Here is an 8521-nt window from a genome sequence, read left to right as displayed (position 1 = left end):
TGTTCCTCCTGAACCTCTGCTTTCCTGCTGTCTTCATCCAATCCTTCATACTCCTTTCCATGGCAAGCTGTATGTTGGGCATCACCGTTGTTAATGGCTACATCCCATCCTCTCAGTGAAAATGGTCCAATGTGCTGTCACTGCATGGCTAATCATCTGTCGGTTCTCGATCATACTGGAATAGGATTCAGTGCTCCTTTTGCGTCTGTCACTACGCCCAGCACTCGCGAGTTTGAAGCTCGTCACAGCTATCCCTTCCCAGATCCTACTCGGAATACCACAGACAAGGTTTAGACTTTCCAGATCTCAGGAATGGCCGTCCATGGATTCTAACTTATACCACGAAGATTCTAATATCTCGGACTCGGTCCCCTGTATTAGATACCTAAGAGATACTCATTCTATCTCATCTTCATGTAGAACGGAAGTGGTTGTCAGGCACGCGTTCATAGGTGAGAATGGTGATGAGCATCACATAATCATCACATTCAACATCTTCTTAGGTGTGAATGAATATCTTAGAATAGGAATAAGCTTGAATTGAATAGAAAAACAATAGTACTTTGCATTAATTCATGAGGAACAGCAGAGCTCCACACCTTAATCTATGGTGTGTAGAAACTCTACCGTTGAAAATACATAAGTGATAATGGTCCAGGCATGGCCGAATGGCCAGCCCCCATAAAGGTCTAAGATAGTACAAAACTGATCAAAGATATCTAATACAATAGTAAAAAGTCCTATTTATGTCAGACTAGTTACTAGGGTTTACAGAAATGAGTAATTGATGCGAAAATCCACTTTCGGGGCCCACTTGGTGTGTGCTTGGGCTGAGCATTGAGCTTTACATGTGTAGAGGCTTCTCTTGGAGTTGAACGCCAATTTGTAACCTGTTTCTGGCGTTTAACTCCACTTTGCAACCTGTTTCTGGCGTTTAACTCCAGAATAGGGCGGAAAGCTGGCGTTGAACGCTAGTTTGCGTCATCTAAACTCGGAAAAAGTATGTACTATTATATATAACTAGAAAGCCCTGGATGTGTACTTTCCAACGAAATTGAGAGCGCACCATTTGGACTTCTGTAACTCCAGAAAATCCACTTTGAGTGCAAGGAGGTCAGAATCCAACAGCATCTGCAGTCCTTCTTCAACCTCTGAATCTGATTTTTGCTCAAGTCCCTCAATTTCAGCCAGAAATTACCTGAAATTACAGAAAAACACACAAACTTATAGTAAAGTCCAGAAATGTGATTTTTATTTAAAAACTAAAAAAAATATACTAAAAATTAACTAAATCATACTAAAAACTATGTAAAAACAATGCCAAAAAGCGTATACATTATCCGCTCATCACAACACCAAACTTAAATTGTTGCTTATCCCCAAGCAACTGAAAATCAAATAGGATAAAAAGAAGAGAATATACTATAAATTCCAAAATATCAATGAAACTTAACTCCAATCAGATGAGCGGGACTATTAGCTTTTTGCCTCTTGAATAGTTTTGGCATCTCACTTTATCCCTTGAAGTTCAGAATGATTGGCATCTATAGGAACTTAGAATTCAGATAGTGTATTGATTCTCCTAGTTCAGTATGTTGATTCTTGAACACAACTACTTTATGAGTCTTGGCCGTGGCCCTAAGCACTTTATTTTCCAGTATTACCACCGGATACATAAATACCACAGACACATAACTGGGTGAAGCTTTTTAGATTGTGACTCAGCTTTGCTAAAGTCCCCAATTAGAGGTGTCCAGGGTTCTTAAGCACACTCTTCTTTTGCTTTGGACCTCGACTTTAACCGCTCAGTCTCAAGTTTTCACTTGTCACCTTCACGCCACAAGCACATGGTTAGGGACAGCTTGGTTTAGCCGCTTAGGCCAGGATTTTATTCCTTTAGGCCCTCCTATCCACTGATACTCAAAGTCTTGGATCCTTTTTACCCTTGCCTTTTGGTTTTAAGGGCAATTGGCTTTTTGCTCTTGCCTTTTGATTTAAAGAGCTTTTGACTCTTTCTGCTTGCCCTTTCTTTTTTTTTTGCCATTTTTTCTTTTCTTTTTTTATTTTTTTTCGCAAATTTTTGTATTCACTGCTTTTTCTTGCTTCAAGAATAAATTTTATGATTTTTCAGATTATCAATAACATTTCTCCATTTTCATCATTCTTTCAAGAGCCAACATATTTAACATTCATAAACCACAAATTCAAAAGACATATGCACTATTCAAGCATTCATTCAAAAAACAAAAAGTATTGTCACCATATCAAAATAATTAAACTAATTTCAAGGATGAATTTAAAACCATGTACTTCTTGTTCTTTTGTTTTTAGAACAGTTTTTATTTAAGAGAGGTGATGGATTCATAGGATATTCATAACTTTAAGACATAGACACTTAAATACTAATGATCATGTAATAAGACACAAACATAAATAAAACATAAAGCATAGTAAACGAAAAACAGGAAAATAAGAACAAGGAGATTAAGGAACGGGTCCACCTTAGTGAGGGTGGCGTCTTCCTCTTCTTGAAGAACCAATGGTGCTCTTGAGCTCCTCTATGTCTCTTCCTTGTCTTTGTTGCTCCTCCCTCATAGCTCTTTGATATTCTCTAATCTCATGGAGGATGATGGAGTGCTCTTAGTGCTCCATCTTAAGTTGTCCCATGTTGGAACTTAATTCTCCTAGGGAGGTGTTGATTTGCTCCCAATAGTGTTATGGAGGGAAATGCATCCCTTGAGGCATCTCAGAGATTTCATCGTGAGGAATTTCCTCATGCTCTTGTTGAGGTCCATGATCTCTTGTTTTGCAGGCAAATGCTCTACTACTGAGCTTTGGACCCTTGAGATGAATTTCTCCATCTCCCATGACTCAGAGGTGGAAGCTTTTGTCTTCCCTTTCCTCTTTCTAGAGGTTTCTCCGGCCTTAGGTGCCACAAATGGTTATGGAAAAACAAAAAGCAATGCTTTTACCACACCAAACTTAAAAGGTTTGCTTGTCCTCGAGCAAAAGAAGGAAGAAGGTAGTAGAAGAAGAAGAAAATGGAGGAGATGGAGGGAGGTGAGTGGTTCGGCCATGTGTGGGTGGGTTTGGGAGGGGAGAGTGGTGAAGAGGTAATGGGAAAGAGAGAATGAGGTAATTAGTGAAGGGTATTTGGGGAAGAGGGTTATGAAAAGGTGTGAAAAGAGAGAGTTAGGGTAGGTGGGGATTTTGTGGGGTCCACAGATCCTGTGGGGATCCTGTGGGGTCCACAGATCCAGTGGGTCAAGGACTTAACATCCCTGCTCCAATTAGGCATGTAAAACGCCCTTTGTATGCAATACTGACGTTTAACGCCAGACTGCTGCCTGTTTTTGGCGTTAAAAGCCCAAATGTAGCCTATTTATGGCATTTAACGCCACTTCCATGCTCTGTTCTGGCATTAAATGCCAGTTTGATGCTTGTTTCTAGCATTTAACGCCAGCTTGATACTTCTTTCTGCCGTTAAACGCCAGTTTGATGCTTCTTACTAGCGTTTAAACGCCAGTAAGTTCTTCCTCCAGGGTGAGCTATTTTTACTGCTATTTTTCATTCTGTTTTTGATTTTTTAGTTGTTTTTGTGACTCCACATGATCATCAACCTAAAGAAAAACATAAAATAACAATAGAAAATAAATAGATATAATTAAATAACATTGGGTTGCCTCCCAACAAGTGCTTCTTTAATGTCAATATCTTGACAGTGAGCTCTCATGGAGCCTCACAGATATTCAGAGCATTGTTGGAACCTCCCAACACCAAACTTAGAGTTTGATTGTGGGGGTTCAACACCAAACTTAGAGTTTGGTTGTGGCCTCCCAACACCAAACTTAGAGTTTGACTGTGGGGGCTTTGGTTGACTCTGCAGTGAGCGAAGCTTTTCATGCTTCCTCTCCATGGTTACAGAAGGAGATCCTTGAGTTTTAAACACAAGGTAGTCCTCATTCAGTTGAGGGATCAACTCTCCTCTGTCTACATCAATCACAGCTTTTACTGTGGCTAGGAAGGGTCTTCCAAGGATGATGGATTCATCCTCATCCTTCCCAGTGTCTAGGATTATGAAATCAGCAGGGATGTAAAGGCCTTCAACCTTTACTAACACGTCCTCTACTTGTCCATAAGCCTATTTTCTTGAGTTGTCTGCCATCTCCAATGAGATTCTGGCAGCTTGCACCTCAAAGATCCAAGTTTCTCCATTACAGAGAGTGGCATTAAGTTTATGCCTGACCCAAGGTCACACAGAGCCTTCTCAAAGGTCATGGTGCCTATGTTACAGGGAATTAAAAATTTACCAGGATCCTGTTTCTTTTGAGGTAATTTTTGTCTATCCAATGCATTTAGTTCATTGGTGAGCAAGGGAGGTTCATCTTCCCAAGTCTCATTACCAAATAATTTGGCATTCAGCTTCATGATTGCACCAAGGTACTTAGCAACTTGCTCTTCAGTAATGTCTTCATTCTCTTCGGAAGAGGAATACTCATCAGAGCTCATGAAGGGCAGAAGGAGGTTCAATGGAATCTCTATGGTCTCTAGATGAGCCTCAGATTCCTTTGGTTCCTCAAAGGAAAACTCCTTATTGGTCACTGAACGTCCCAGGAGGTCTTCCTCACTAGGATTCACGTCCTTCTCCTCCCTTGTAGGTTCGGCCATGATGGTCAAATCAATGGCCTTGCACTCTCTCTTTGGATTTTCTTCTGTATTGCTTGGGAGAGTACTAGAGGGAGTTTCAGTGACCCTTTTACTCAGCTGGCCCACTTGTGCCTCCAAATTTCTAATGGAGGACCTTGTTTCATTCATAAAACTGAAAGTGGCCTTAGATAGATCAGAGACTATATTTGCTAAGCTAGATGGATTCTGCTCAGAATTCTCTGTCTGTTGCTGAGTGGATGATGGAAAAGGCTTGCTATTGCTAAACCTGTTTCTTCCACCATTATTAAAGCCTTGTTGATCCTTCCATGAGAAATTTGGATGATTTCTCCATGAGGGATTATAGGTATTCCCATAGGGTTCCCCCATGTAATTCACCTCTGCTATTGCAGGATTCTCAGGATCATAAGCTTCTTCTTCAGAAGATGCCTCTTGAGTACTGTTGGATGCAGCTTGCAATCCATTCAGACTCTGAGAAATCATATTGTCTTGCTGAGTCAATATTTTATTCTGAGCCAATATGGCATTCAGAGTATTAATTTCAAGAACTTCCTTCCTCTGAGGTGTCCCATTACTCATAGGATTCCTTTCAGAAGTGTACATGAACTGGTTATTTGCAACCATGTCAATGAGTTCTTGAGCTTTTGCAGGCGTTTTCTTTAGGTGAATGGATCCACCTGCAGAATGGTCTAATGACATCTTTGATAACTCAGACAGACCATCATAGAATATATCCAGGATGGTCTATTCTGAAAGCATGTCAGAAGGACACTTTTTGGTCAGTTCCTTGTATCTCTCCCATGCTTCATAGAGGGATTCACCTTCTTTTTGTCTGAAGGTTTGAACATCCACTCTAAGCTTGCTAAGCTTTTGAGGAGGAAAGAACTTGGCTAAGAAAGTCGTGACCAGCTTATCCCAAGAGTTCAGGCTATCTTTAGGTTGAGAGTCCAACCATATTCTAGCTCTGTCTCTTACAGCAAACGGGAAAAGCATAAACCTGTAGACCTCATAGTCAATCCTATTGGTCTTAATAGTATTACAGATATACAAGAATTCAGTTAAGAACTGAAAAGGATCTTCTAATGGAAGTCCATGAAACTTGCAGTTCTGTTGCATCAGAGAAACTAATTGAGGTTTTAGCTCAAAATTGTTTGTTCCAATGGCAGGGATTGAGATGCTTCTTCCATGTAAATTGGAATTTGGTGCAGTAAAGTCGCCAAGCATCTTCCTTGCATTGTTATTATTTTCGGCCATGTCTCCTTCTTTTTCGAAAATTTCTGTCAGATTTTCTCCAAAGAGTTGTGCTTTAGCTTCCCTTAGCTTCCTCTTCAGAGTCCTTTCAAATTCAGGATCAGCTTCAACAAGAATGTTCTTATCCTTGTTCCTGCTCATATGAAAAAGAAGAAAACAGAAAAGAAAATATAGAATCCTCTATGTCACAGTATAGAGATTCCTTTATGTGAGTAGAATAAGAAAGGAATAGGAGAAGAGAAATTCGAACACCAAGAGGAAGAGAGGGTTCGAATTTTGAGATGAAGAGAAGTGTTAGTAAATAAATAAAATAATTAGAAAGAGATGAGGGGGAGAGAATTTCGAAAATTAAATAAATTAAAATAAAAGTATTTTTATTTTTAATTTAAAATTAAAGTTAAATTCGAAAATAAGAAAAGAAATAAAATTAAAATTGAATTTTGAAAAAGAGGGAAGGGATTTTCAAAAAATAGAGAGAGTTAGTTAGGTAGTTTTGAAAAAGATAAGAATCAAACAAAAAGTTAAGTGGTTAATTGAAAAAGATTTGAAAATCAAATTTTGAAAAGATAAGAAGTTAGAAAAGATTTTGAAATTAATTTTGAAAAAGATGTGATTAAAATTTATTTTTAAAAAAGATTTGAAAAAGAAATTTAAAAAGATTTGATTTTGAAAATTAAAGTTGATTACTTGACTAACAAGAAACAAAAAGATATGATTTAAAAATTTAAAGATTGAACCTTTCTTACTAGGCAAGTAACAAACTTAAAATTTTTTTTGAATCAATCACATTGATTGTTAGTAAAGATTTTGAAATTATGAAACAAAATAAGAAAAAGATTTTTGAGAATCAAATTGAAATTTTCGAAAATATAAAAGAAAAAGTGAAAAAGATTTGATTTTTGAAAAAGATTTGAAAAAGATAGAATTTTTAAATTGAAAATTTGATTTGACTCATAAGAAACAACTAGATTTTAAAAATTTTTGAAAAAGTCAAGTCAAATATTCGAATTTTATGAGAAGAAAAGGGAAAGACATTTTTTTTATTTTTGAATTTTTAATGATGGAAGAGAAAAACATGAAAAAGACACAAGACATAAAAATTATGAATCAAAACACACAATGCATGCAAGAACACTTTGAATGTTAAGATGAACACCAAGAACACTTTGAAGATCAAGATGAACATCAAGAACTTATTTTTGAAAATTTTTAAGAAAAGAAAAACATGCAAGACACCAAATTTAGAAGTTTTCAATATTTAGACACTAATGATTCTAAAATGCATATGAAAAACAAGAAAAGACACAAAATATAAAAATGCAAAAATCAAATAAGGAAAATCATCAAGAACGACTTGAAGATCATGAAGAACACCATGCATGAATTTTTCAAAAATTTTTAAGAAAAATAAAAGAATGCAATTGACACCAAACTTAAAAATTGACACTAAACTCAAACAAGAAACATAAAAAATTTTTGGTTTTTATGATTTTGTTAATTTTTTTGGTTTTTTTTTTCGAAAATTATTTTGGAAAAAACGAAAAAGAAGAAAAAAAATTTTTTGTATTTTTTTCGAAAATAAGAAATAAAAAGCTTAAAAATAAAATAAAATTACCTAATCTGAGCAACAAGATGAACCGTCAGTTGTCCAAACTCGAACAATCCCCGGCAACGGCGCCAAAAACTTGGTGCACGAAATTGTGATCATCAACAATGGCGCCAAAGACTTGGTGCTCTCAAACGTGAATCACACTTTATCACAACTTCGCACAACTAACCAGCAAGTGCACTGGGTCGTCCAAGTAATAAACCTTACGTGAGTAAGGGTCGATCCCACGGAGATTGTCGGCCTGAAGCAAGCTATGGTCACCTTGTAAATCCCAGCACTCGCGAGTTTGAAGCTCGTCACAGCCATCCCTTCCCAAATCCTACTCGGAATACCACAGACAAGGTTTAGACTTTCCGGATCTCAGGAATGGCCGTCCATGGATTCTAACTTATACCACGAAGATTATAATATCTCGGACTCGGTCCCCTGTATTAGATACCTAAGAGATACTCATTCTATCTCATCTTCATGTAGAACGGAAGTGGTTGTCAGGCACGCGTTCATAGGTGAGAATGGTGATGAGCGTCACATAATCATCACATTCATCATGTTCTTGGGTGCAAATGAATATCTTAGAATAGGAATAAGCTTCAATTGAATAGAAAAACAATAGTACTTTGCATTAATTCATGAGGAACAGCAGAGCTTCACACCTTAATCTATGGTGTGTAGAAACTCTACCGTTGAAAATACATAAGTGATAATGGTCCAGGCATGGCCGAATGGCCAGCCCCCATAAAGGTCTAAGATAGCATAAAACTGATCAAAGACATCTAATACAATAGTAAAAGGTCCTATTTATATCAAACTAGTTACTAGGGTTTACAAAAATGAGTAATTGATGCGGAAATCCTCTTCCGGGGTCCACTTGGTGTGTGCTTGAGCTGAGCATTGAGTTTTATACGTGTAGAGGCTTCTCTTGGAGTTGAACGCCAGTTTGTAACCTGTTTCTGGTGTTTAACTCCACTTTGCAACCTGTTTCTGGCGTTTAACTCT

General features: G+C 37.5%; 1 non-coding gene across 1 annotated transcript; it reads left to right on the top strand.

The window, feature by feature from the left end:
• Nucleotides 1-5418: 5418 nt before the first annotated feature.
• Nucleotides 5419-5526, top strand: LOC148576895 (small nucleolar RNA R71). The gene has a single exon (XR_015903334.1). It is a non-coding gene; the product is annotated as a small nucleolar RNA R71 (small nucleolar RNA).
• Nucleotides 5527-8521: the final 2995 nt, after the last annotated feature.

This window comes from Arachis ipaensis, chromosome B1 (genome assembly GCF_059453495.1).
Source record: "Arachis ipaensis isolate K30076 ecotype BB chromosome B1, ASM5945349v1, whole genome shotgun sequence".
NCBI classification, from domain to species: Eukaryota; Viridiplantae; Streptophyta; class Magnoliopsida; order Fabales; family Fabaceae; genus Arachis; species Arachis ipaensis.
The sequence above is the reverse complement of the archived record's forward strand: the minus strand, read 5'-3'. Positions and strand labels throughout refer to the sequence as shown.